Raw genomic sequence first — 22,159 nt, 5'->3', positions numbered from 1 at the left:
TATATATATATATATATATATATATATATATATATATATATATATATACATATATATATATATGTATGTATGTATATGTATATACTGTATGCGCCGGGACTTTTATTCCGCCGTGCACCAGCGAGATTCTATATCGGGCTCGCGTTTAATAGCTCGCGAATTCATCACACGGGCAACATTTCGGTGAATAGCGCGGCCAGATGAGCGTCGCGTCGCACTGAAAAAATTGTATTCTTCTTCTAATCCATTGAAGCACGGCACTTCAAAAATTCGGATTCTAATGAAATATTCGCATCACATGTCATGAATGATAACCCAAGAGATCATTTTTTAAATTAACTTTCTATTTTCCTATTTTTATAGAATAAGGGTGATTTCACCGTGCAACCACTGTGCAACCACCACACCTAACCAACAAAATATTTCCATCACTATACACACGCTGAGCGATGGTTTCGTTGCGAGATCACTATGATTTGCTGAACTTATGATTTGCTTCTAATGGGTGGTTTCACGGTGAAACCACTGTACTTCAAAAAGTTAAGAAAATTCCACTTACATAAAAAATATTCTTCTCTAAAACAAGCATCAAAAAAATTTTTTTAGGTTAGGAGCAGAATTATTATTATTATTTTTATTAATATAATTAATATTATTATTAATAATAAATTAATTATAATTAATTATTATTATTAATAATATAATTATTATTTAAAAAAGAGTACTGCATATTCTATATATTCTAAATATTAGATTAAAGGATACTTAGGTACATTATATACTCTAAATATTCTAAACATTAGAATTTTACTAGATATTCTAAATTTAAGAGATTACGTTATATATATATATATATATATATATATATATATATATATATATATATAGAAAGAGAGAGAGAGAGAGAGAGAGAGAGAGATATATAACTAGTACTAGATATAACATTGCAAATAAAATTTTTATACACATTTACGACAATTAAAAAAGTTTTAATCAGTTACACTGGAAATCATATTTACACTTATTTAAAGAAAATTAACTTGAAACAGGTTAACACATCACACTTAATATCTATCTTTCAGAAACTTACTTGTAAATATTTTCGCTGGATCGATAAGATCTTCTTCCAACCACTTTGTCACTTTTGGATGCATATACTAAAAAAAAGAATTGCAACTATGACCAATTGGTCATAGTTTTATAAAAATTTTTTTTCACTATTATTTACATTTTTTAAACAACGAGTCGGTAGGTCAGCGCAACCAAGACTTGATTCTTGAAGCCAGGAAGAAAAACTATGTCATATTTTACTATTTTTCTAGTTAACACAATCATTATTTTTTCTGTGTATATTATATCGTAATTTTTCAATAGTTATATACAAATCAATTCTGCGCGAGCACATGAAAATAGTATAATTGTTGTATTAATAGTCCTAAAAGCCATTCTACAATTGCGTAAGCATGAATGTAAAAACCAACCAATCAAAGTGTTTTATTCATTGATTGCTTTATTCTGATTGGTTATCGTAATCACTTACGCTTAGGCAATTGTAGAATGGCAGCATTTTGTCGCAGGAAACGAGCGAGTTGTAATTTTCGATAAGAAGATTCCGAGAGAAAGAATATTTTCTTAATTTCAAAAGATATTCTATGAAACGTATAAAAAGAAAAAAAACATTCTTTTTATATAAAAGTATCTATTAAGAGTGGCCAAAAAGAAAAAAACATTTTTTTTATATAAAAGTATCTGTTAAGAGTGGCCAAAAAGTCTTCTTTTATGGAGAATACGACTTTCTCGACATGTGGAAAACACTCGTTGCGTACCGGTGAACGCGCCCTCGAAAGACTAATATTTCATCTGCCACCTGGAGAATCCTGTCGACGAAGATCCGACGATGCATTGAACCTCGTTCCCTCCTGCTCCCGTCCGTCGGCAGTAACTGATATCGGACGGATGCATATAAGTTGGTCACGGCTGCTGAAAGTTACGGCCTCGCGATATATCAGCTGCTTATTGAGCACTACGGAGACACTCTCGGATCATCCAGATTTAGCAATTCCGATCAAACACCTTCCCGTATAAATTAGGACTAAAGTCGCGCGAGATCGCTCCATTTAGAAGGGATATTTCTCCGACGCCGAGGACACGCAAAATCTCGCGGACACTTGCGCGACGCGAAATCTCTTCCAATGCACGCATTGCTCTTCTCTGCTAACGAATAAATCGCGGGGTGAACGCCGACGATCCTGCATTTTCGTCTCGGACATCCGCGCGCTCGATCCTCCTGTTCGCATTCCGCTGGCCTCCCAAAAGTATCGCGAACTCGTAAAATCCGCGGCGGAGAGAATCGCGACGTGAAGAGAGAGCTTGGCCCTTCGTCCTGTTAAAAATTCGTGCATCCGACGTTCGCGGGGAGAACGTGACGTAAGGGCCTCTCGACCTCGCGATAGAGACGGAAAGAGAGAGTGCGAGCGAAGAACTTGTACGAGGACGACGTGGAGAACAAGCGGAAGGTCGTCCAGGTCAACGATAATAATAAGAGACGATCCCCGAAGCCGAGTAATTATTAAATTAAATCCGCGGTGCACAGGAAGACGTCAGAAAAACGTGGGTGAGTGCGAGACAGCGCAAGAGCGCGAGAGTAAGAAAGAGAGAGAGAGAGAGAGAGAGAGAGAGAGAAAGCGAGAGAGGAAGAAAGATAGAGAATAATGAAACTTTCGTTATGAAGCTGCGAGTTTCGCAAAGGGCAAAGGGGCATTAAGAGCGCGCGGGAAACGTACACCAACTTAAATTGAACGAGTAAGTGAAAAGAAACTTCTTATCGAGCTGAAACGACAAGGGGGAAACATCGTCGGCGGCGTTTCGAGCTTTTCGTCCGGCGCGAAACGCGCGGACAGGCAATCGCGGACGCTACGACGAGATGCAGGTCGATGCGCCTTTTCGCAGCGCTCTCGTGCGCGCGCGGACAGCGGAGACGGGAGAAAGTTCTATTAAAAAATACCGTCTGACTAACTTGAATTCCACAAAAGGTACTTATCTCTGCGAATGTATCGAACGACGCGCGATATACGGTATATATGACACTGTTACGTTGCAGCAGTTTTCGATCAAATACTGCAGTATTTGTGCAGCATGCACAATAATGCTGCAGCAGTTGTTGGGTATTAATCAATTGAAATTTCTTCTGACTGTAAAATAATCGGCAAATCGATATAACCTAAAATTAATCGATCCTCATATGTAAAATCACAAATAACTTCCATCGATTGGCGGAATTAATTATACCGCATTACAAATTTTAATGAATTTCTTGCATTTTTGCTGCGAAAGGTCGTTCTAGTAAATCGATTGCGCTGAATACAAATATGATCTCAAAAATTTTCCTTCAATTTCTCGAAAAAATAAAAGTTTAAAAAAACAATTAAATTTCCAAAAAACCGCGTTTTAACCGTTTTTTATAAATAACCTTTCAGGCAAAAGTTTTGCGATAACAAATTGGTAATGCATGAGTCAAACGTGTCAGCAATTTTGCAAAGGTCTCAAATTGAAACTTTCAAATTGAAAATGTTAATATTACGATACAGAAATTATAAATTGATGAATAAATAACGTAATTTTCGAAAGAAAATAATTCTTATTAGTAATTTCAGTATTGATTCATTCTTATAATTTTTGCGATGTGTATAACAATCCATTAAACGTGTCTGCGCGTCTACATGATCTGGCAGATAGCCTTGATATTCATTACAGGCGAATCTCTCGATTACGCACAATCCTCTTACTCATGCATCGTGACTCTTGATTATTCCGAACAAGCGTTACCTTAAAGTAGCCGGAATACTGCGCGAATAAATGCAGACATATCGCGCGTGTTGAAGAAATTCGATTGCTACTGAACCCGGTGAATGTTAAGGCTATTCTGTGCGGCTCTTGTGTGCGTCAAACACACAACGCGCATAATCAGCGTAAAACAAGGTCAAACGGCAGCATTAGACAGCGAACCGCCCAGAAAATAACATACGGTCATTGTGCTGCGAACCTTTATCTTAACTTTGCTGACGAACTTGTGTAGCAGCACTCGCGACGATGTCGGCAACGTGAATTAACACGAATTGCCTCTGTGCGTGGGATTAATATCGAGCACAAAGCGCGCCGCCACTATCTGCCGTCGAGGTCCGCAAGCTTTCCGCACGGCAACATCCGCTTTAAGTACCTACAGTCCGACGTGCGAACTCGGATGTAGACGCACGCCAGCGTGTCCGCGTCCTCTGCTCGCCATACAATTCCACCAGCTACCGCGCGGCTTTGTCGCATCTTCACCCACGCGTCGAGACGTCGACAAGCGACTACCGAACACTTTGACGCGAGCATTGTTCGCCAACGAGCGCGATCGTTTGCCCGGCTCGGTCTCGTGGACGATAATTTGAAAATGACCTGAATCCGCGCGGGTCTTCACGCGAGATACTGTTGTTGTTGTTGTTGTTGACAAGCAAATCGCGGACGAGATGAAAGGGCGAGTATATATCGAAGGGTCGCGTGCAATACCGGACGAGATTAGGTGGCCTTTTGCGCAAAGGGTGGGATTACAGGCGTGATTACGGGATTATGTCGTAATATTCAATATCGATGAGTTCGATATCGCGCTTTCACGCACAAAATCCGTTTATAATTTACTTTATAATTAAATTCATGTAATGGCACGTGATACACTGATATTTCGACGAGGTTTACACAATCATCTCTGCTTTAAAAGTGTTCCCTTCAATTGTACTCTGGGCAGGATAATCCCTCGAAAAAGAAGATCATATAGTATACATGGAGATGATATTGTAGTAAAAATTACAACAAAATTTTGTGATCCTAAGCCATGCAGAATTATAACTAAGATTACTATGTGTTTATATTTAAAAATGTTGTGCACGTTTACTACAAAATTATTGTAATTACTTGAATGTTTTTTATGTCGTATACTAGCTTAAACTATATCCTGCGCTGTCCGGGCTTCTTATATATCTAGAACACCCAAACTTAAATGATCACAAAGTCATCAAAGTATCAAGGAAATGAAAGCGAGGCAAAGAGATGGAATATTTCATGTAATCTGTATTTTCCGCGGGATCCTAGAGAATAACCATACAGAATCTGATCCAGGTCAATCCAAGGGTTAACAATAAGTTAATAAGGAACATACAGATAAACATTTTATTTTATAATATATATGTACATAGAGTGTGTCCCCCATTTTAATTGCACCACGCAAATATCTCGAAATATATCGATAAGAAATACGTAATAGTAGCTAATTTCAAATGTTTACAAATAACAGACAAGAGATAATAGAATATTTTAATTGTGTATCCCGCGGCATACATCATATAATGTGAATGTCGGCGGTATGTCAACTTTGAAACTTTATATCTTAGAAGTAGCTTGTGCAAAAGACACAAGTAGGTAGTATTTTGAAAACGTTTCGACATTAGCTACAAGAATATGTAATAAAAAGTATGACTTCCCATTTAAAATTTTCAAGTCAACCTTGGCAATAGTGTTCAAGATATTTGTAAAATCAAACAAATATCAACAGCATCTGTCCCCCTTGATATCCTACAAGTTATATCTAAAACATTTTTCCATATCTTCCACATTTTTCACGATATTTGCTTGAAACAATTAAAATAAAAAATTCTCTCTCTCTCTCTCTCTCTCTCTCTTTCTCTCTCTCTCTCTCTGTATGTACAGATTTATCAGTCATCAAATTGATTATTTTTATACTAATTTGTAATACAATTTCAATATAGTCTACAAGAAATATTGTAAAAAGAAGTAGGATTTTATCGCAATTTTCATATTATCTTCTACTATATCTTCTCCTTACAAATCATCGATTTTGTGACTATCGCAAATACATAATTTACTGATATATGTATCTATATATGCACGTGATACGCGTGCGTGTTTTAACTTCTATTTCGTCACTTGTATTTAAACAGTCATAAGCCATCGATAATACCAATTATTATCGCGAAAATAAATTTTCGCGGTAACGAGGCTACCGCATCAAGCACGTTAATTTATTTGTCAATGAGGATCAGTGGATTTATCGTGAAATATCGCCCACGTAATTAATATTACCGTCATAATCTTCTCATCAATAAAACGGCTTATCGAACGCACATTACGCATTTCACTTCTAATTAGAACAGATTGATAGTAGAGAATATCTTATTCTGTATAAATAAGGCGTACACTCTCTCTTTATCGTATTTTTTATCGTAATCCCAACGTGAAGATTAGTAAAAAATTAAATAACAGAACAAGTGCGAGAGGCAGAAGACGATACAAATGCGAGACTGAACCGACAGTTTGGACCTTGAGATTGATCGATCTAATTTTCTCAAAATTCTCAATGTGTTTATCGTCCCTTGATGACGACTCGGCTAGAAAAAAAGGAGAGAAAGACAGGTAGAGAGACTGAATTTTCCTGTTAAGAAATTAAAACCCGGTGATAAAGGGCTAATGGATTAACGTCAACAATTTAGTTACACCCGTGAGTCGGCAAAAAACTGCAAATGCCGCCAACGAACTGCAAGAAGAGGCGAGCCAGATGGATTAATGAGTCCATATATCCTAAGATACTTCTCCGGCGGTTTGGTGGGAATGCGCCGGATAACGCCGCGACGTCATAAATTACATCAACGCGCGGTGGATAATTTTTTTCGTGTACTCCTTTTTCCCCCCTTCCTCCACCTCCTTATGCATATTTCCGACAGAATCCACGGAGAGATCCGATAATGAATCGCGCCGAAGTTACGTGCGCCCGCGTAATTGCTACTTCTGCCGTCACTATATTTCTTTCTGTTAACGAATACGCTCATTATGCTGAACGTGCACCCGCGAAAATGTGTCGAGAGAATCTTACACACGCACACCCGTCTATATCGCGACGGATCGCGGAGCAGGAAAGAGAGGGCGAGAGAAATATGAGAGGTTGGGCAAAGTGGTACACCTTCAATATAGGCGTGATTCGCATCATGCTGAAACTTACTTTAATTTTCGAGCGTGGGAGCACGCCAACGTCTCTAATAACCTGAAATTTCAAGTGGCTCCTAACTAACTTTGGGCATTGATCGATTAAAATCTTCTTTGACCAAAATAATCGGCGAATCAGTAATCAATACCGATCAATGAGTAACAAAAGTTAATCAGTGTGTGTAATTAATTACATTAAAGATTGACTAATAATTAATTTTAATCAATTATAATCAATCGCGAAGAAATTATTCTATATACATATAATGATTAATAGATCAATTTTAATTATCGAATTATTAATTATGTTAGTCAAAGATAACTTTATTTAATTAATCTCCAAAACTGATTCTCACAATGATGAATACGGCGAATGCACGTATTAATTAATCACATCAAAGTTTGATTATTAATTAACTTCACCAACTGATTAAATCATTTGTAACTTTATACAGATTTTATACAGATTCTCCTCCGCAATTTTTGTGAGAACATAGAATGGGCTGAGGTGAACATTTTACGATATTCGCAATAAATCTTGAAATATTAATTAAAGAAGTTTGGTGAATAATTACGTGCGATATAGTAGATAAACTGTAGTGACCTTCTACCATTGTATACTTATACGTTATATGAAACTAAGTAAGAAATCCTCTACCATTTTGTAAATGATCATATAAATTTTTAAATATTAATTAAAGAAGATTTGTATATTATCACGCACAATCATGTAACAATTTTCTCTCATTAATAACTAAAAATCTATGTGGTTATTTGCAAAATAATGAAAAGCTTTTTTATTCAATTTAATATAATATAAGCACACAACATACACCGTTACTACAGTTCATCTATCATATCGCGCGTGATTATTCACTAATCTTACTTAATTAATATCTCGACTATTATTGCGAATATCGCAAAACAGTATAGGACTTTTGTCACCTCAATCTACGTTTCTGCAAAAGTTGCGGAGGAAAGGGCACTCTGTATATAACGATTTATTAATTTTGGTGATCAATTTGTAGATTACTTTAGTCAAAATAACTTTAATCTCTTGATGCCCGACACTGGCCGTAACAGTGACGAATGAAACACAAATATTAATCAATTGATGAATAATCAATCGCAACGAATTTTAACTAATTTCATCAATCGACAGAATTATTTGTTATTTTATATATGATGATTAATTCTGATTATCGATTTGTCAATTATTTCAGCCAAAGACAGTTTTAATCGATTAATGGCCGACACTGGTATCAATGGCAGCTGAAACGTATGTAAATCGATGTGTTGCGCGGTTCCCCGATATTTATTTGCGTAGAAGTAAAAAAATAGCAAAATTACCGTGGAGCTCGCTGAATTTCTCAACGCAAAGCGAGCTGAACCACCGTCGGCGATATTTATTTTCATTTAATTTCGTTGGTTCTAACCATACGCGACACGGTTGTGTATTTTTAACGAGCCCCCCGACAGAAACGTCGCATTACGTATAATTCGTCTTACAAGTGCACCCGCGTAAAAGCAACTCAACTCACTTATTTTTAATGGCGCAATCTTCGTGGAGTGCACGATTGCGATTAAATAAATCGTGAGACATATTCGCAGATGCGCAAAGTAGGTGTCGCAGGCGCATTATCGTTTTTATCAGTCGGGTTTTTTCCCGGTCGGCTCTTGTATGTGTGTGTGTGTGTTTGTGTATTTTGCGGAAACCGAAATATGGCGCAAAGAATAGCGCGTAAAAATAAATGCGTGCACGATACGCATTCGGGCACATGCATCGTACACTTGAATGCAGTCGCGTTGTCGCATAGCAGCCCTGCCGCGGAATCAAAAAGCGAGCATAAAGAGCGCGCGCGGCTTTTAATTGGACGAGTCGGAGGCGCGCTTAAAATATTTTCACCGATCCGCGCCCGCATATGCACGCCGCGCAATTATTTCCATTGCTTTTGTTCGTGTTTTTATCAGTAGAGTCGGCTACAGGACAAATCGTCGGTCCGTATTGTTAGCGAATCCGTTTAATGCAACACACGTACGACGAGATTCGATTAATTCTACGCGGAGGACAGCAGAAGCGCATGCGCATCCAAATAACACGCATTTAACTCTTTCGTATTTCCGACTTTCTCAGAAAAGATGTGTCTCACATTGAGCCGATTATAGAAACTTCTGGGAGCGTTGATTCCAAACTTACTATCAAGAAATAAATTCAAAGTAGCAGACTCAAAATAACGACCGTGAAAAACTTAAACATTGATATGTTTAAAATATGTATTTGAAATATATATATATATATATATATATATATATATATATATATATATATATACATACAAGGTGTTCCAAAAACAATCTCCAAAGCTCTCATGAAGGCATAGTATGAATGAAGGCGAATATAAAAGTTCTATCATATTGTGATGTTCTCAATAATTATCGAGATTAATTAAAGAAAATTTGTAAATAATTACACGATATATGGTAGATGAATTGCAATAGAGCGACATCTGTTGTCGTGTGATTGTATACTAAGTCAAACTGAACAAAAATATTCTTTTTCCTAATAACTTTGTACATTTTTAGTTATTAATTAAATAACTTTAATACATTACCGCGAGCGACCGTCCGCTAATCTTCTTTAATTAATAATTAAAAATTTACGAGGATATTATGAAAATGGTAGATTTTTGTTCAGTCTGATGTACCTAATATACAAGTACACGATAACAAACGTCGCCACTACAGCTTATCTACATATCTCACGTAATTATTCACAAATCTTCTTTAATATTTCGATAATTATTGCGAATAGTACAAAATGCTATGGGACTTTTTTATTCACTTCAATCCGTACTATATCTTCATGAGCGTTTTAAAAGTTATTCTAGTTATAAAAATTGAATCTAGTTATTGTCTAGTAATGACATAGAAAAGTTGGGTCTTACATCGTTACTAGCTAGAAATGTAACGCTCAATTCTCCTAGTGACTGTACCAGAAAAATTATCTAGTAGCTGAATATAAAAAAGTAATTGTAACTATAATTGGTACAGTTACTAGATAAGAATAGATAGATACAGTTCTGATATCCAATTTCTATTCAGGATTTACCGATGATTTTCTATCTCGTTACTGTGTAATCTTTTTCATCTAGCTACTATCTATGTAATTGGTATAGTCACTAGATAGTCCTGACATTCAAAAGACTGAGTAGGAATATTTAGCCAGTCACGAGCTAGTGATTGGCTAGAAAACTTATCTAGTCATTACTATCTAGCTACTAGTCTTGAAATCTGCTCTACTAGATACATTTTTACTCGGGTAATTACAAATGGAATGTAAAAATTTAAATTTAAGATAATACGTCTCAAAAGTGACTATAAATGGAACTTCTAAACACATTTTTTACAAAATCTGCTATCCCGTACGTGCTATTGATGGCTGTCGATGATATAGTTATGTAGTTATATAACTTTTTACAAGTAATAGTTTATTTGCCAACCAAACGCGATCCTCTCTTCTATAAATTCACTGAGCGAGACGGAGAAACGTTTTGAGGGGACGTCTCCAGTAAACTAGCTAAAAGTTGTTAAAATAACTATATTTTATATTAAATATTAATTAAATTTTATATTTTATATTAAATTAAATTATACTTTTAAATCTAAAATTTAAATAATATACAAGGTACATTTTATCGAATATATTAAATTTAAATACTTTTAATACTATTAAATTAAAAATTTTAAAGTATATTGATTTTTTGCACATAAACTAAACCTTTAATACAAGCCAAGATAGATATCAATAAGACTATTTATGTTAAAATTATGATTCTTTTGATAAGTGGGGCATATATGTCCTGCAGGTACGAAAGAGTTAAGTGAAACGGCGGGCAGGAACTTACTCGATCTCGATTATATGTTGTATTTGAAAATTCTCGTGAAATTAAGTAACTTTTCAAAGTTCAACGAAGATAATCACTTTCTTTTTCCTTCATTTTGCTTTCTTTTTTCCTTCTTTTCAATTTGTTGCGACATCATGATTAATCGATTAAGACGCGATCGTGTTACCCAATGAACGTCACGTCGTGCAACGGACGCGAGTAAACAGGAAAAAGTCGGACGTTGCTGTTGCGAGCATGATATTATTCAGGCGACAATATCGACGGCGATCCCGCGCAAATAGTAACCTTGGCCGCATGTTAATGAGCACATAGCGAAATTCACCGTCCGACAGAAGCAATTTCCCGTTGCCTTTGTAAAAACTGTATAAGCGCCTTTGTGTGCGTTTCAGCTTTCAATATTACGTGCTAAAACGCGCCAGAGTGGAGTATTCGAGGCAACACACAGACGCGTTATTATGTGCGAGTAACGTTCGGCAACAATAAGCTATGCCGACGAACACTTTTCAATGGTACTCCTCTGTGCTAATGCCGGCAGAGAATATAATTAAAAAGCGGCTTCAATCAATGGTAACGGGAGCAGAGAGGTGGGAGCGCTCCGGGAGCGTGGCCGGAGATAAACAAGCTAACGCAATATTTACAATGCGCAACAACAAAACAGGAATTGCATTGATTGCGAAGCCATTGAATTCTTTCAAGGAAAAGTAAACTGCGAGCGCCAAGCGCGCACTCGAGACGTGATATACGACCGGGCCATCGCGCACACCGAAATGTTGGAAACGTTACTACGGAAAGCCACGATGTACGAGATATTGACGGTATACCCGGCATATCGAGATCGAGTCTCGAAATTTCGAGTAATGATAAATTGCGCGGAATTACGAAGTGCAACTGGAAGGACGTCGATAAAAGAATTTACGCTCGCGACCTTTTGAGACATATCGTCCTCGTATGCTTCTCGGAAAAAAAAAGATTAAATTCACTTGGACAACACACAAAAACTCACGCATCTAAATATGTTGAAAGGGGCTAAGCTAGCATTAACCCCTTCGAGCACACACATGTGGCGAAAGCGCCAAGTGCACACAGGTGCGAAGACCAAGTTTCGCCTCTTTTTCATGGGATTTTGTAAAACTTTTAATATTCCAATAAGTGATACGTCGATTTGAAACTTACAATGAGTAGCTATTATATATAAGAATATAAAATCTGAATATAAAACTTTCGTATTATTCACTTCGTATTGAAACACAAAATTCATGCTACGCGTTAGTACATTGACAAAAACAAGCAGTTAAATCGAGTAAATTGACAATCAGCCGTTTTCAAAGAAATATTTATGTGTCTATTGTATAATATAACAATAAGTTCCATTGATTTTACTAACTAAATTTTAATAATTGAATTAATTGATAACTCTCTCCCTTCCTCTCCCCCCCCCCTCTCTCTCTCTCTCTCTCACATTACAGAAACGATATAATTCGTTCAATAAATTAAACGTTTGCTTGAACAAATATTGTTCTTTTTTTACTCAATATATAGTTGTCTATTAAGATTGTAACCTTTTGTGGACTGTTTATCTCCCAAACGACCAGGAGAATAATTCCGAAATTGTATATTCTTAATTTACTCGACATAAGCTTCGGTGCAATAAATATAAAATAAATTTAAAGAATATAATAAATATAATAAATATAATAAATATAAAATAAATTTAAAGAATATAATAAATATAATAAATAAATATATAATAAATTTACTCGACATAAGCTTCGGTGTAATAATATAATAAGAATAAATTAGTGTGTCATTAATTGGGATATTCAGTTTTTTGAAGAACGGGCGAAATCTTATCTTATAATTCTTATAATCTTATCTTATAATTCGGCACTTATTTTATTAACTCGACTCTTATCTGGTATCTTGGCTCCAAATCGATTGCAATTGCAATTTATTATTTTCTTAATGTAAAAAAAGAAAATCGGAAATCTGACAATAATAATATAAAAGCCGATAAGTAAGCAACAAAAAATTAGATCTGTACTCGATTGTATTCCGGAAATATCACTTTTTTAGAAATCGATTGTGCAAACTAGTGCGCCACAGTGCGCTCGAAAGGTCAATTGTTGTTGATGCAGCCTGTGCGAACATGGCGCGACAAAATAGAAAATTACGCTGACTAGTCCGGCCACATCGCGCACTTTTCCACTGCAGCGGCCGCAGTAACGAGGAGTCGTTTATCACCGGCGATAGTAAAAAGTCGGCCACCGATCGCTGTTCGACTCATTCAGTTATGTTAACGCGGAGTATTAACGCGTCGGGGCGATAAGCCGTCGACTTCGCGTCGAGGGACGCGACGAGTCGAGAGTGCCGATGAAGAGGAAAAAGAAAGGCGGAGGGTAATTCCGCGCGGCGTTCACCGGACCAAGACCGTGTAATTTTTCTTCCGAGTGGCGTGTCTCGAGGTGCGAACATAGGCTAATTCATTCGACAGGCGATCGCCGTCGTGACGGCGATCCCTATTAACTCGTTCTGTCGCGACGGTTTAAGTCACCACCATTGTATGCTAATGCGCGCGATATGCATCGATTAAAGCGAGGATGAGGATCGAGAAAAGCTCGTAGCCAGTTTAAGTACAAGGGAGTGCCGCAAAATGCCACAGAAGACGACGATAGCACATTCTTCACGTAGCATAGACTTGCTCTGGACTAACATAAACGATGAAAGAGTGCAAAATATAAGGTGTTTGATAACTCGCGTCGCGATGCACAGATAGATTAGGTCACAAAGTAAAGAAAAAATTCTTCTGCTATTTCTCGAAAAACCACGTGAAATTTTGAGTTATTAGTTAAAGCAGATTAGCAAATAATCATGTGTGATGTGGGCGGATAAATAGTGATACCGTCGCGTGTTTGTAAATGATCAAAGTAAACAAAAAAGCCCTCTATTATTTTGCAAGTACCGCGTAGGTTTTTAATTATTAATTAAAGGACATTGAAGCCTTATCATACGTGATTATCCGCTAATCTTCTTTAATGAATAATTCGTAGAAATACGTCCAATTTTAATAAATTGGGACCAATCCACTGGGCGTTAACAGATTAAAATTTTCTTTGACTAAAATAATCCATAGTCAAAATTAATGAATTGTCATATATAAAATCACAAATATTTTCATTGATTGATGAAATTAATTATTGTGTGATTTTATACGATTGATTACACTGATTAACAATTGGTCTTATCGATCGATTAAATTATTATTATTAAGTAATTGCATATATAACAATTGATTAATCTTGATTATTAATTCACCGAGGTTATTTCAGTCAAGGAAAATTTTAATTGGTTGATCTGCCTAACACTGATTGAAACATTCACTCGTATAAATAGAGTCCCTTGTAAATTTGAATTAAACATTCACTCTTGCGATTTCGAGTGGCAGCATTTTCACTCTCGCTTTTCAAGTGGATTTTCACTAGTTTCAGGGAAATTTTACTGAAAAAAAGAAATAAATCTCGACAATATTTCATAATTATGCACGTGAATACGTGTCATAACGAGAGCATACATGACGGGCGCGAATGTATAACGGGCGAGAAATGCCGAAACGCGAATAACTTTTGTTTCGCGCACTCACGTCGATTTTTCGCCGAGATACGGACGTTTAGAGTTTTCGAGCGGCATTCACGTGGTGCATTGTAGTATGTTTAACATGCCGCGTATGTACTAGCCGCCTCCCTTCTTCCGAGGGCGACACGCGGTCGAACAAAGAGAGAAGTGACAACGCGCGAACCTTGTCGCTCCGCTTTGTCTCCATTTGAAAATTGTCGCTCGTCAATATCTCTGCTTGGCAAAGTCGTGGTGACGCGAAACAAATCGCATTAGGAAGCTGAGCCTGGCCCCGCTTCTTCTGGAGTAACTCCAGAGACCGCTGTCGGGTTTAACGAATCACTGCGACGGATATTACGATGAAGAAAGAGAGAAGGAGAAGGAAAGGAAGGAAGGAAGGAAGGGAGAGGAGAGGGAGACCACGTGAACGTTGTTCGTTGTTTGAATCGCGACTCTGTGATTTGCAGAGAACGAACAGGCGGCCGCGATTTGCGGATGATATCGCGAATAATAGCCTGCGATTTAACGAGCAGAAAAAAATTGATGACATAGTCCGAGTCGCAAAGTCAACGCGAACTTTTCCCGAAGGGACTCCGACAGTTATTTCCGCGCGGGCCGCTAATAGCTAATTGCGCTAATTGCTGTTAACAGAACCCGAACCTGGCGCAACAAAGTAGAAAATTACGCCGGCCAGTCCCGACCACATCGCGCACTTTCTACTGCGGTGGCCGTAAAACGAGGACTCCTTTATCATTCTGGCAGCAATAACGGCCGCGTAATATGGCTGTTTCTAAATTTTCCTGACGACAATTTCGCTCTGCCGGTAATCTCCTTCGTGAAAATCTCTTTTTCCTCAATTTCGGCGCGGACGCAGGCGCATTCGAGATTGCACGGCGCGACCGACCTTCGCCGTTTCGATTTACACGAGCGCTCTCGTTCACGCAATTTCGCGGTATCTCATCGCACGCAAGCTTCACGGGATTTTGCGCGCAAATTCTCTCGCCGCGCGCGCGTCGAGCCGCTCCGCTTCGCGAAACGGCGGAAGCGCGATCCGGTCGAGTCCCAGGGCGGCGATTTCCGCGACGTTATACATACGCGCCGCCGGACGATCGAGTTTCCGTTACTGTAACCACAGTCGATACCTCCCGCGACCGGCTTGTAACGCGCCTCGCTCGAAATCGTTACGAACGTGAGTTCGTAAAAAGAAACGCGATTTCCATGTCGATCCACGTTGATCGGCGCAAGAACTCGCGTGGGAATACTGCGGTTGAGTATTCCGCGGTAAGCACCATCCCGATACACCATAATATTGATTACATACGAATATGCAAGATACGAAACAGCAATGTTACCTGGAATGTTATCAATTCTAAATCCGGAAAAGAAAATTATTTTCAACCTTCAATAATAACAAATCTCTCGAATTTCTCGTCGTGAAACCACGGGGAAATATTAAATGGCCCAAAGGCATTTGAGTTACCGAGAAAGCTCTCGGCCGACAGCTGTCGCTTTGCACATGGTGCATGCGACAGAACAATAATGGACCTACTTAGGGAGTTTATTCGCTTAAACCAAGATGCTTCTTTATAAATTATATTTTTATTTTAATTTCACGCAACACATTTGTTGCAGTAAAACGCATTCGTTCCAAGTTCCATGCGATTCGTCTGTATCGTTCACGAGATATTTAATAGAGATGTGCGAATCAAAAGATTTTTAATGCCGAATTGAATCGTTGAAATTTCATCCTAATAGAATCGAATCGTTCAAAGAATTTTTAATTAACATAATCGTTGAATTCAACATGAAAATAGTGACTTCAGTAACTAACAGAGAGAGATAACATTAATCATGTGATATCAATTTATTTTCAAGGTAAGAGATATATAATATATAGTCAGTAAACGTGCATAAAATACAGTCCCAACCTTGAAAGCTGCGCAACGACGCATCGATTCGACAGTTGTCGGTAATAATTTATCTAGGAGCCATTACTTTCTTTTAATATTTTTAAAAAAAATCTTAATATATAGAAAACTTTTCAAGTTATGTTAATTCCCGTAAGGCTGGATGTCTTTGATAGTTCTCCATTAATGCTAATGTGCGCGATCCGTATTCGATTCGAAATTTTCGAATTATTCGGATTCGAATCATAGAGATTCGAAGTTGAATCGAATTGAATTTCACTTGATTCTATTCGATTCGAATTCGAATAGTTTACACATCTCTAATATTTAATATTGAAAATCACAATTTTGTATATATAACCACTTACAGTAGAGAAGCGATATAAATAACCATTACTCCAGTATATAATTTCGTAAAAAAGGATACTATCCAAATAAAAAAAACTTACCGTGTTAAATATTACATATTAGGACACGCGGCATAGAGGAAAAATTAGTATTCACTACACCGTTTTGGTTTAATGATTGATTGCAGGGTTAAAAAATTATGTGCTTTAAGTACACGGAGAGAATATCATTGTTATTTTTCATATAAATTCTTGCTAATTTTTCTAGTAGTCTAGGGATAATCTGTCAGTAAGGTTTATTTTGCTAAGGAACATGGTAGATTTCGCCAGATACATAACAAGTGTTTTGATTGCACATTTTAGTTCCTAAGATACAAGGTGTCCCAGAACAACCTTCAAAGCTGTCGTGGAAGCATGGTATAAATTAATGTAAACGTCCCATACCATTTTGCAATATTCACAATAGCATCAAATATTAATTAAAGAAGATCTGTGAATGATCATACGAGATATGATAGATAAGCTGTAGTGACGACATCTGCCGTCGTGTACTTGTATATTAGGTCAAACTGAACAAAAAAGTCCTTTACCTTTTTCTCAATAATTTTGTGAATTTTTATTCAGTTATTAATTAAGTAAAATTAATATATTATCGCGAGCAATCATCTGTCAATCTTTTTTAATTAGTAATTAAAAATATACCAAATTATTGTACAGGAAAATGGTGGAAGACTTTTTCGTTCAGTTTAACCAAATGTACAACCACACGATGGCAGACGTCGCCACTACAACTCATCTACTATATCGCACATGATTATTCACAAATCTTCTTTAATTAATATCTCGATAATTATTACGAATATTGCAAAACAGTACAAGATTTTTATATTCACTTCAATCCGTACTATGCCTCCACGAGAGCTTCGAAGTTTCGTTTTGAGATATTCTGTATAAGTAGTACATATGAAATAAAAGGATAGTGAATTACTACAGGATTTTGATCTATTCGTTGATTACAAAATCTTACAGTAATTTTCACTATAAAATTCTCTGCTTGTAGCATTGTACTGAGTAAAATATGGCAAGGGAGCATGTTAAAATTAGACCCAAGTTAACGTTTATCATTTTAATGTTTATCAGGTCCGATTTTTCCAATCTCTTGGTAAGATAACCATCAATCATATATCTGTCTTTGTCTAATTTGAAGGAAAAACAAAGGCAGATGTATGATTTAACTCAGTCAGTTGGGATACCAAGAAGTAAACCAGCCCTTAGACAGCGAAAGAAATATATAAAAACATAATTTTGTGCGATACATAGTGACTTTGTAAGTAGCTCCCTTGAAATGCGCCAGTGAAAATGCGCCCCTCGGGCGTCCTGAAAGGCACATACCTGGTGAACGAGCCCCTTACGGTTACACCACTAGATAGTCCCCGAAGCAGAATCGGCCACGGTTCCCAAGCACCTTCTGTCTCGGCACGGGCCGGGAAACAGCGAGGAAGCGCAGCGCGGCGCGTTACCAACGGCCCCATTTGTTCTCCGCCCGCTGAGAGAAGCGGCCGTACGGGCCCCCCTTCCTCACGACGGCACGTTTGCCGCCACCGCCAACGCCGCCCCCGCTGCGCCCGTAAATAAGGCTGACCGATAGCGATAATATAGCGGGAGGCATTTCGGGGCGCCTTATCGCGCCCGGTATACACAGCCTCGTACCTTTCCGTCCCAAGACAAATTGGCGAACGAGTACACGCGCCTTAAGTGTTACTAAATCTCCCGCCGCGTGGATTTATTCGGCGGGGGGAGGGGGGAGGGGAGGTGGCGGGCCCCACGTTTCTCCCGTTCGCCAACCCTTCTCGCGTCAGCGAAGATAACTCAGCGTTCACGAGCGACCGGGCAGAGGGATGCGAAGTAACGGCCAAGCTCAGAGCTTTCGTGCTTGTGCGCGCGCGCGCGTACGTGTTTTTTAGCTTCGCTGTTGATACATACACAGCGACATATTGATCTCTGTGCAGCGCCTATCGAGAAACTGGCAAAACCAGCGGACCAACATTTCACACCGCCGGAAGCGTTTCGCGATTTTAGAATCTCGGTTTCCGTTTTATTGTTGAACACACCCACGCGCAGAGTACCTCCGCACCTATCTACACACGTGTCCATCCCGGTCATGGCACTGCGAGCATCCCGAGCTTTGTGAGAGGCACGTGAAGCAGCTATTGGTCCGGGAGGGATGCGCGGAGGGCGAAATAATCGGGACGTGAGGAAAGCCCGCGGCAGATGCCGGGTGTAATTTTCGGCGGGAAGCATTAGCGTGCGAAAGGCGCGCCTCCTGAGGGAAACCGCCCTTTGCGGTTGGCCAAGGCTTCTCATGCAACGCCCGTGTTTCCCTTTGGTCGTTTCCGTTCTTTTTGCATTTCCCATTTTTCTTTTTCCGTTGTGTTCTCTTTCGTTTTTTTCCAACTGGAAACCCCCGCAAGAGCCGGAAAACGTCTGCCGAGATAAAGGAGCGATATCCTTGATATGTCTCTGTGCAGATATATAACCGGTCGGAGTATAATTATGCAATCCCAATTACGCGCCAAAGAACGCATGCGAAAGGACGCGACGCGGCGCCGCGGTTTTGTCCGCGCGAAAGGGCGCGCTTAGGGGCGAATTAATGTTAACACCGAAGATATACGAGCTTTAAACACACAACAGAAAACAGACGCGTGACTGCTCCGAAACAGACGTGCTACTCTCTCTGGTATTCTTCCTCGATATCTCTGTCTCTCCCCCTGACGACGAAATTTGCGATGTAGACAAGGAAATTAAACTCTCCAACAAACTAATGTCGCCATGCTGTGCTCAAACCGTGCAAACATTCCCGAGTCGAAATTCTGATTCTACCTTCGGCCTCAGCATTCCATTCAACGCCTATTTTGATACTCTGAAGCCTGTATCAAACTCTTTCAATTCTATTGAACCCGCCAACTTTGCCGAGAGATTCTCTTTGGGAACTTACAGTCAGTGGTACACGAACATATACACTATTTTTCCTAGAATACAAAGTCTTTTTCAAGTGAAAGGAAATATACTTGTCTCTCTCTAATTTATTGCACTGTTTATTGCACAAAAGTTCATCGAAAACGAACAGATCTAATTATATAAACAGGCAATCAATTTTTTCTTACAAACCAAAGCGTTATTACTAAGTGTAGTGCATGCATATCATATGTGATACAATTGTGAAAGTGTGGAAATGCTCCGGATACGTGTATCATGTACTTGTTGTAATATTTAATGTGTATAAATAATTATTCGGTTATATTCAGCACCGAGTCACACAGTTGATTTTCTATCAAAATGATTTGACATATTTATTTTGTGATTATGTAATAAGTTACATCGGCAAAAGAAGAGTATCCTGATCATTATACAAATGTGTAGAACAGAGATTATAAATATCATTTTAATGATATATCCTTTTATTTGGCTCGCAAGAATTTTGGGCATGGTTTTCCTCGCTTCTGACGTCATTAATCCAATATAGTCACTGATCAGGAACTTTAAACACTGTATAACATGTGTATTAAATACTAATCCCTCAGAATATACACACGGAAAAAAAGATCTACTATGGACAACTAAACATAATTTGCTGTATTAGCCACTTTTTCTTTGCTGCAGGAGTCAATTTCCTTGCTATGATAACAAGAAAATCTGCTCTTGCAATAAAAAAAGTAGTTAAAGCAGTAAATTATGTTTAATTATCCATCTGTAACAAATTTGCTACGTTAGCCACTTTTCTTGCTGTAGGAGCAGATTTTCTTGTTATCATAGCAAGAAAATAGGTTCCTGCAGCAAAAAAAAGTAGCTAACATAGCGAATTATATTTATCTGTTCGTATATAGCAAATTAGTTTGCTGCTGCAGGAAGTTATTTTTTTCCGTGAAGGTGTTCGAAAGTTTAATTCGAAAGTAGGACTAAAGTTTCAGTTTATTTCGCCCAAGATGCGACTGATTAACGTGCGCCGAAGGAACTGAGCCGCTTCGACGCGATTTCCACTCGTGGACAGAATATCGTTTTGTAAAAAGGACCGTGCTCCATGCGGAAACGCGAGCGAATCGTGCGTGTAACCATGGCGCGGCTACGTGGACCCGCGCGCCCGTGGCGTTTGTACAGCGAAATAGACGAAGCCGCGAGCGCAAACAGATTCGTCCGGATAACGAAAGCGACATGGGAATAAACGAGATAGCGCTATTACCCGGGACTTCCGTCGATTGTTCCTGCGAGATGGAGACGTCGGCGTCCATTCAATTATTTCTTATCGGATAAATCCGTTCCCTCCACTCCTCTACTTGCCTCCTCTCGTTACCTCTCCACCTCTCACCCCTCTCTTGTCATCCTGCAAGATATCGAAGAACGAACGATCGTGGATCAACGAAGTGTCGCGCACAATGCAAAAAATAATTTGTCCAAAAATAAAAACAAGAAAAAAAGGCAGGAAAAAACCAATTTTCGAGACATTCGTATCGCCGGTATCCCGCGCACAATGTAACCTTAATGAAACTGTCGAAAAATTTATTTTTTTTTCATATCGACGCGCTCGCCGGCGATTGAATTTTAAACCCCTCTCGTTTGCGACCATTGAATTTTAAAGTTCCCTATTTCCTTTCCCGCTGCTCTCCTCCTCCCCACTCCTCCCTTTCCAGGGCCCCCGCAAAAACGCTTATCGATGTAAAATATGAATGGCCACTTGTCAAATTGCTTTCGTTCTAAATACACGTATACGTATGTACATAATTTACGTTACGCGGCTGAATGACTCCTCTCTCTATTCGCCGGCGTATCCTCCGGCGCGGATCGGAGTCGACGGGGATATTTATTCGCGAGCGCCTTTCTCTCTCCTCCCATGGCGCCCGTCGATGATCGGGCCCCGAGTATCGCACGGGCTTTTCCGGTCGAGTCGCGAGACAATGGCCATCGAATCTACAATTGTCCTAATCGTCCGGCCGCGTAGGCAACGGTGGCATAAAATCAATGGTTTGTCAAGCGGCGGCCGCGCGCTGTCGGTCGGCCGCGTCGAGTGCGCGACGTAAAAATCGATCCTCCTGCGTGGACAAGTCGCGTCGCGAATTTCAAAAGGAATTCGTTTGGCAAACACGGCGCGGTCAATCAAGCACCATTCAACGGCCGTAATAAAATAACACGCGGCGGACAGGAGGTTTTCGAGCGATTCGCCGGCGCGTTACACGCCGCGACGATTTGGTTAACTGACTGGCCGTTCGATGACTTTTAACGGACAATGGAAACGGACGAGCGTCCGATCGGCCCCTGCATTATTCCCTACCCCTCTCTCTCTCTCTCTCTCTCTCTCTCTCTCTCT

The 22,159-nt window shown here is 39.0% G+C and overlaps 1 long non-coding RNA gene across 3 annotated transcripts in view; it reads right to left on the bottom strand.

Moving 5' to 3' along the window:
* LOC116852301 overlaps positions 1-22,025 on the bottom strand; it is a 175,940-nt gene extending 153,915 nt beyond the window's left edge. For 2 of the 3 annotated variants that reach the window (XR_004379739.1, XR_004379740.1), the window contains exon 1: positions 21,038-22,025. This is a non-coding gene — a long non-coding RNA (uncharacterized LOC116852301). Of the gene's footprint in view, positions 1-18,192; positions 18,832-21,037 lie in introns of those variants that run through there. The other variant, XR_004379741.1, reaches the window with a different exon arrangement.
* Positions 22,026-22,159: the final 134 nt, after the last annotated feature.

Source organism: Odontomachus brunneus, unplaced genomic scaffold (genome assembly GCF_010583005.1).
Source record: "Odontomachus brunneus isolate Ranch 3 - 2012 unplaced genomic scaffold, Obru_v1 Obru_scaffold_213, whole genome shotgun sequence".
NCBI lineage: Eukaryota > Metazoa > Arthropoda > Insecta > Hymenoptera > Formicidae > Odontomachus > Odontomachus brunneus.
This window is presented reverse-complemented; position numbering and strand designations above follow the sequence as displayed.